This window comes from Terrapene carolina, unplaced genomic scaffold (assembly GCF_002925995.2).
Source record: "Terrapene carolina triunguis isolate 2854851 unplaced genomic scaffold, T_m_triunguis-2.0 Scaffold236, whole genome shotgun sequence".
Taxonomy (NCBI): domain Eukaryota; kingdom Metazoa; phylum Chordata; order Testudines; family Emydidae; genus Terrapene; species Terrapene triunguis.
The window spans coordinates 19,007,530-19,015,682 of NW_020664587.1; positions in this window are offsets into that span (position 1 = coordinate 19,007,530).

The window sequence follows — 8,153 nt, forward strand, 5'->3', positions numbered from 1 at the left end:
CCTTGTGGTCCATAAGGGCACAATACCCAATTGTTGGTCTACGTCACTGTCTCTGTGAGGTCTAAGGCAGTAGTGCTCTGGCCCTCTGCCCAGGCACATTTCAGTCCTACCCCTTTCAGAATGTTACGTCCAAGTGAAATCAGTAAACAAACCGAAAGCCACAACTCAAAACAAGGTAATCTGACATACTTTCGATGGGATTCTGCCTCAAAAGTCTGTGCTTCCACCGATCCCCTTGGGTCTCATCATCCCTACTGACAGGGACTTACCTGTTCAGCCAGCTAACTCAATCTCTGGGCTGCAACCAGGCTTCTCTCCCATCAAGAGAAGCAGAGCTCTGCTTTCTTTCCTGGTCAGCCCTGAGCTAGGCTGAGGCCTGGTCTACACTAGAGTTAAGTCAACGCAACCTAATTATGTCAGTGTGTATGCTAGAATGCTGCTTCTGCCGAAGTAAGCCCCCCCCCCTGCACTGACATAATAACTCCACTTCCCTGAGAGGTGTAGCACATATGCTGACGTAGTTAGGGTGACACAGTGACTGTGTAGACACTGCGTTACTTACATCACCTGATGGCTGTTATCCCCGAGTGGAGCTGACAGCTGGAGCCCTCCCACCACACCCCAGGATGACAGCCTAAGCTGTCAGCTGGGCACAGGATCACAGCTGGGCTCCGCCCCAGTGCTGATAGCCCAGAGCTGCTGGGCTCCAGCTGTCGGTGTCCCACAATGCTCCACTTCAATTGGTGGAAGGACTCCTGGTGAGGATGTGCACCACTGACAGAAGGAGCAGGTGTGGCCACAAACGACTGCTTTAATTACTGTGGTGGCAGTATGTTGACCTACCGTAAGTGGACTTAATTTTATAGTGTAGGCAAGCCCTCAGTCTCGTCCTTTTAACTCCCCTCTCCATGCCTAACATGTGCTACAGGTGTAGCGGGACAGGGCCAACTGAGACCACAGGCTCTCCTTAACCATCTCATGGCCAATGTGGGGTCTCTCTGCCCCATCACAGAACAGTTCATCAAAACACATTTACTTGGGCATCTCTCTCTTTGGATTTATTCATTCCCTGATATTCATCACTGTATAAATATAAAGCTATGGCCATTAAAGCACTACATTTAGGCTGAATTTCAATCTATTCACATATATAGGTGGCAAACACTCAGCTTGACTGTACAAAAGCTAAATGTGCAAATACTCCCATACACTAAGTTCTGTATAACTTAAACAATGCAGCATCAGTCAGAACCCTACAATCACCTTCTCAACCCTCCTTAAAAAAAACAAGATAACAGACCAACACCCTCCTCCTCTGCCCCCTCCCACAATGTGTTACCTTATCATTTCCAGCTCTGTTCTTCTCATCCTTTCACCTTATGCTCCTTCCTTTCCCCCTCCTTTCTTGTCAGCGTACTATTTACCTCTTTAGAAGCAAATTGGTCTTTTCACTGTCTCTATTTATTTCCCTTTGCCTCTCTGGCCAGATCAGTATTTTTATTTTTAAACGTTCAAGTCATTATCATTCCACCTTGGTCTTCAGGTGCAGCAACAATGAAACTCATGCAACTTAGAGTTGGATTTGGTCTGTAAACAGGAAAGAGGAGAAAAGAGCTCCTCTTTCCTCAATCCTGCGGCTTACCCCTGTGTTAACACCATGTACCTGGAGTTCCAGTGCACTAAACATAACATATTTAAATACATTGTTCAACTGTAAAAGTTATATATAAATTACATAAACACAAGAAGACTGCGTCACTCCAGTACATTAGGAGCAACTACCTTTCTTCAGGACCATCTATATCTATATACAGGCCCTCCAGCTCCATAACTGCTCACATGGGAAAGCCTTTTTTTTTTTTTTTTTTTTAAGAATCCCGTTTCATACTCTTTGCCCCACATCAGCTTGCCTCCTGCTGCAGAGAAGTCCTGACAATCAGGTAAACCCTTTTTGTCTTAGGCTACATCTTTACTACCCGCCTGAATCGGCGGGTAGAAATCGATCTCTCGGGGATCGAATTATCGTGTCTCATCGGGACGCGAGAATTGATCCCCGAATTGACACTTGTACTCCACCAGCGCAGGTAGGAGTAAGCGCCGTCGACGGGGGAGCTGCGGAGGTCGATTTGCCGCCGTCCTCACAGCGGTGTAAGTCGGCTCGGATACGTCGAATTCAGCTACGCTATTCGCGTAACTGAATTTGCGTATCTTAAATCGACCCCCCCACCCCCCGTAGTGAGGACATAGCCTTAATGAAGACCATAAATCCTCATGAGATATGCTAAAAAAAACAGGTATTAAGAGGCAAAACAACTTATGCAAGGTCACAAAGAGTCTAGCAGAACTGGGAATAGAACCCAGATCGTCTCATTCCCAGTCTAGTGCCTTAAGCACAAGATTATATTGCCACTCTGCAGAGGCTGGTAGAGCGGGAGAGCCGGCAGCTGCTGGAGCAGAGAGTGCATCCTCTGTGTAGGCAGCCCGCCTTCAAGTTAACAAAGAAAGACTACTTTTTAACAAATACTTCTCTCATAAGAGCCTCATGAGGACAGAAGGATTTCAGAGCCCATCTCATGAGTAAATCACAACAATTTGAAGTAACCTCACTGGCAGAGTTAGAACTGTTGGGGCATAGCCTTTAAACTGAGGCCATTATAATGTCCTGAAGGGGTATGTGTGTGAGAGTCTCTCTCTTTGAAATATTGTTTTCAAAGCACTTAAATATGTTGAGCCAATTAGACAACTGTATTTCCATTTCCAATTCTAATTCAATTTCCAACTCTATTTTGGAAAAGATGGTATCTTCGGGCTCTTGCCTTCAGAAACATTCATATTTAGCAGATTGATGCAAAAATGTAGTAGGAAAAAAATCTTTTTTTTACCCCTTAAAATCTATGGAACAGGAAAAAATAAAATTTGTCAGTTTTGTGTACAATGCTTTTTCCTGCAGCTGGCCAGGTCAGAACACTAAGCAAGCCTGGAAACATGTAACTGGACTATTAGAACAATATAGTTGAGACCTGTAATATGGTATCTAGCAATACAATTCTACTTGGTTTTAGGCCCATCAGTTCATTGTAAAATCATAGAATACATTTCTGATACAACTGGTGCCATGAACGGGGTAAGTAAGCTTCCTGTGCTGAAACCCATGAACAACTAATCAATAGCCTGTCATTCTGGCACAGAGTATCAATCAATCGGTCATGTCCGATTTCATAGTTAAATGAAACCTTGTCCCAATGTAATCAGTCATTCCTACAAGCACCAGAAAGTCCCTGTGACACTTTTCAGGGTTAACCAAGATATGCAGGGTGAGCCACTACCCCCTGCTTATAATGTGAAGGAGTCTCATCTGTGCCCACCAAGGGAAATTCTCTCAAAGCTACCAGCTGCGGGCAACACAAACACTGCCTCCATTCCAGGCCAGCATAAACCCTGCTCTTTCCCTAGGCACACTAGCAATTTACACACCCCCTGTGGTTACACTCATGTGCCCTGTCCCTTACATTGCAGACACCTGCAATATACACCAATCCACTCCACCATGGAAGCAGTGAACCTGACTTTACCGGCTTCACCTTAGTTCAATGCTCTCTCCTTAGGACAAGATACTTAGACATGTCTGTAGTAAAACCAAATTTAAATGTATTTAATAATGCTTGAGTTAAAGATTCAAATAGATGCAAGTAAAAGGATTTGGAAATATAAGGTTACAGGTAAAAGAAAAAATCTAGAACCTATACTTACTAACATATTACTTCCCTAATAAAGTATTTCTCTCACCTAATGGTCAGTCCATACAGCACGTGTCCAGTCCAGAAAGCTGAAATCCACTTTTCATGAGACACTCATGCTGGCAGAGTATCTTGTCTGTAATGGATACAATTTTGTGACCTTTTTCATTCTCTTATATAGTGCCAGACTTTTCTCTCTCTTCATAATCAGAGCATTTAATTAACTTCAGCTCAATCCTCATGGCCCCACATTCAGTCTTTTTATGCGGGGGGGGGGGGGGGGGGGCGGGGGAAGAGAAGGAGGGAAGCTGGGTTCTTTTATCTTTGCCAAAGCTCAAGCTTGCATCTGCTCTGAATTGTACACACAGGCCTGGGCTGGGTCAACAGATGTCAACTGTTCTCAGTGTGGAGTCAGCCCCACCCCAATGTGATTACAGTTCAAGGTAAACATATTGTTCTGTTAGGACTCTATAGTACAAACTAATCACCAAGCTAAAATACATTACAGCTTTGTTCTATACAGCACCATTCATACAAACGGTATGCCAAATGCTTATGGAGATAACCAATAAAAGATAGTTGACAACATGTGATGTAATTAGAACAGCAAGACATACTTAAATTGGTGACTAAGTTTTAATTGTAAGCTCTTTGGGATAGGAACGGTTATGTACTATGTTTGTAAAGTGCCTAGCACAAAGGGGCCCTCACCTATTTGACCTGAGGATGCTACTGTTATATAAATATTAAATAATAATGCCACTAATAAGGAAAAGTAAGTTGAAAGGTGCAGTCAAGGGTGAAGGGAGATTTTAGGATAGAATGGGCCCTAGTAGCATTTAGAGCTGTCAATTAATTGCAGTTGATGCATGCAATTAATGCAGAACAAATTAACTAGATTTAAAAAATAGTCACGATTAATCAGTTTTAATTGCACTGTTAATAACAGAATATGAATGTACATTTAATATAAACATTTTGGATGTTTTTCTACATTTCAGTATATTGATTTCAATTACAACACAGAATACAAAGTTTACAATGCTAACCTATTTTTATTTTTTAATAAAAATATTTGCGCTGTAAAAAAGATAAACATGTATTTTTCAATCCACCTCATACAAGTCCACGCAGTCCTACTTCTTGTTCAGCCAATCGCTAAGACAAACAAGTTTGTTTACATTTACAGGAGATAATGCTGCCCCCTTCTTATTTATGATGTCACCTGAAAGTGAGAACAGGGGTTCGCATGGCACTGTTGTAGCTGGCATTGCAAGTTATTACTTGCCAGATACACTAAACATTCATATGCCCCTTCATGCTTCAACTTGTAGGCTCTAAAGCTTTACACTGTTTTGTTTTTGACTGCAGTTATATAAAAAAAATTCTAGGTTTGTAAGTTGCACTTGCACGATACTGTATGAAATTAATTGAAAAAATACTAGTTTTTATCTTTTTTTAGTGTAAATATTTGTAATCAAAATAATATAAAGTGAGCACTGCATACTTTGTATTTTGTATTATAGTTGAAACCAATATATCTGAAAAAGTCAAAAAATCCAAAATATTTATAATAAATGTAACTTGGCATTCTATTATTGTTTAACAATGCAATTAAAACTACATTTAATCACAACTTTTTTTTTAATCTCATGGTTAATTGAGATTTTTTTTGTAATTGTTTGCCAGCCTTACTAGCATACAATTTAATAGGAAACAGTTTGTTTGTGGAATTTCTCCTGAATTCTTCAGTAAAGAGTGCTTGGTTTAACTATTTACAATTACTATAGTTCATATTCTGTAGCAAGTTTGCCCCCTCCCCAACACACCTGGCCTGAAGAAACAGTGCCAAACAGCAGCTAGTCTCAACAGGGTGAGGTGGCTCATTTCAGTAGCACAAACCTCATAACTGAAGGATTCCAGAAGGAGAAGCTGGTCAGAGTGTACTTCACACTGGAGTCTCAAACTATCCCCGTCTTTTGTGAACAAAAGCTTTCCCTCCACCCCAGCATAATGGCCCACTGTAGACTCCTCAAAACACTAGAAAAATAACTTCCCCTCATGTGATATCCACTTAGGAACAAATAATGGAAGTGTAACGTAGAACCAGTATGGCGATGTCCAGGTCCAAACAGGGAAATGAGAGTGGGGCTGACCATGAAGGATGTCATGGGGATGCTAACTAGACTTGCCTGAGCAAGAAGTGGTTTTACTATGTAACCCTCACTGAGTAAGAAATAAATTTTGTTCATCACAAAGGCAGAGGCTCACGCTTTCCAAACACAAAGAGTAAGAACTTGGAGCCATGTTATGACTCAATGGGAAACAGCAGTTGATAGAAACATAGTCAAAACATATGCAGGAAAAAGAGTCTGGACTTATGGCAAAATTGCGGTCAACCCTCACACAGATGACCAACATCTAACAAATGGTCTACACAATTCTCTGTTAAACTATTTGAATTTTATTCAGGTGTGGGGCACAGAGCACCCCTTTTGGGATGCATCCAAGATGCATTTATCTCTCTTTTTTTTTTAAACCTTCTTTCTGCCACATGTTCAGTTGTTGAAGCTATAAGTGAGGGGAAAAGGAGATAGCCAGATCTGCAGCTTCATGATGCATCAACTGGTATCTAATTTTAAACTCTAGTGGCCTAGAGATGAAAAACTATGTATTCACTTTGCAAGCCCAAGTCACCTTAACCAGTTTTTACCTTTTTGATATAAAAAGGTATCAGACTGTATCAGATATAATTTAACATTAAAAACTATAAACCACATTGTCCTCATGGAAAAATACTCCTAAAACCAAGAGCTTTTAATTCTTAATCATCAATAGTATGTGCTTTAGAGACAATATTGATTTTTATTTTCTACTGTATTTTGTCTGACCTACAATGACCATCTAAATGAATAGAAGCACAAATAACCCCAGAGGATGCATGAGTTTTCTTATGGCTAGGCACATTCCTGTCACTTTCTTTGTTGTTCTGATAAATTTGTAATTAACATTTAAAAAGTATAACTATTGATATGTATGGATATGCATAGAGAGCAAGTATGTATAAAACTAGAGGTACCACATTCCTCCCCTCCCCCACAATTGTTTTTAGATCAGTTCACAAAGCCTGAGGTAACTGCTGATTGGTAGTGAACATTTCTGTGTTTCTGCTTACATAAGAACTGTTTGCAAAAATTGGGTTTGTCCTTCAGATCATCCAAAAGGTCTATAATTCTTCCACAAATCAGAGTTGTTTACTAGTTAGCATAGATTTGGCTACTCTTCATATCTCCTCTTTCTGTGAAAAAGAGCCACAATAAAGAAAGCAGGAAGCACTTGTATACTTTGTACTCATTAAATGCATAAATTCTCAAAGAAAATTACAGAATAGACAATGTGCAAGTTATTTAGAAATTTGGTGCAGTAAGTGGACAAAGTCAAGTCACCAAAATGTAAAGAGTCACATCTTTACCAATAGAAAATAATTAAAGCATGGAGGTCTCAGCATGATATGGGTAAGTCACTATTCTTAAACAAGGAGAAAGTGGCAAATGAAATAGTATCAATTGGTGTTGGGGAGGAACAGGTGGGCTCCACAATCTACAATTAATTTTTTCCCTCCAGGAGAAAGAAGGAAGACAACAAGTTGGGGGCACTTTCAGAGTGGCTGTTGTAGAGGTAGGTAGCTGGGAACCCGGACAATCAGCCTACATCAGCTGCAGCTGTGTTAACTATACTCATCCTCAATAGTTTAGGGAAATTCTCTAATATATGAAGAGAGAAATTCAGAGCAAAGGGAAATCCTAAATCAGATGAGTCCAGATTAAGATCAAAATCAAGTTACAATGAAAACCATTATCTGTTTAAGCATGTTTTAATTGGTAATGGCAGAAGCACAAAACTGCTTTTCCTCAGACAGATGTAGCGTCATGGTTTTGCAAGACTGCATGGAATGCACCGTGTAATCCACTTTTTGCCCAATCATTGTTCTAGACTCCAGACTTCCATTAAAAGTGTATGTAACCCTCAGGTTGTAAAAATAACTTTGAAATATGAATCAAATGTAATTTGAAGTGTTGTCTTCCTCATTCTACAAACAAACCAATAGCTCTGACAAGTGTCTCCTTTATCTCAGTAGGATATCAAGTCTGGATCATAATGGCAATTAAGATGTCAACATCTCTTTCAGTGCTGATAACTTTAGCAGAAACATCTAGAGAATGTTCCTGTTCCACAACCACAAACTAGCTTCCATGCCTCCTCAGATGTGAAAACCAAGCTGCCAAAACATCCAACTTCTAGCAATGTGCTGCATTATCAATATATAACTGTGTAGCACGCTGAAGACTGCACAATGTAAAATAAAGTTTAATATAAAGATGACTACAACCAGTACAGCAGCATCTTCATGTTCAT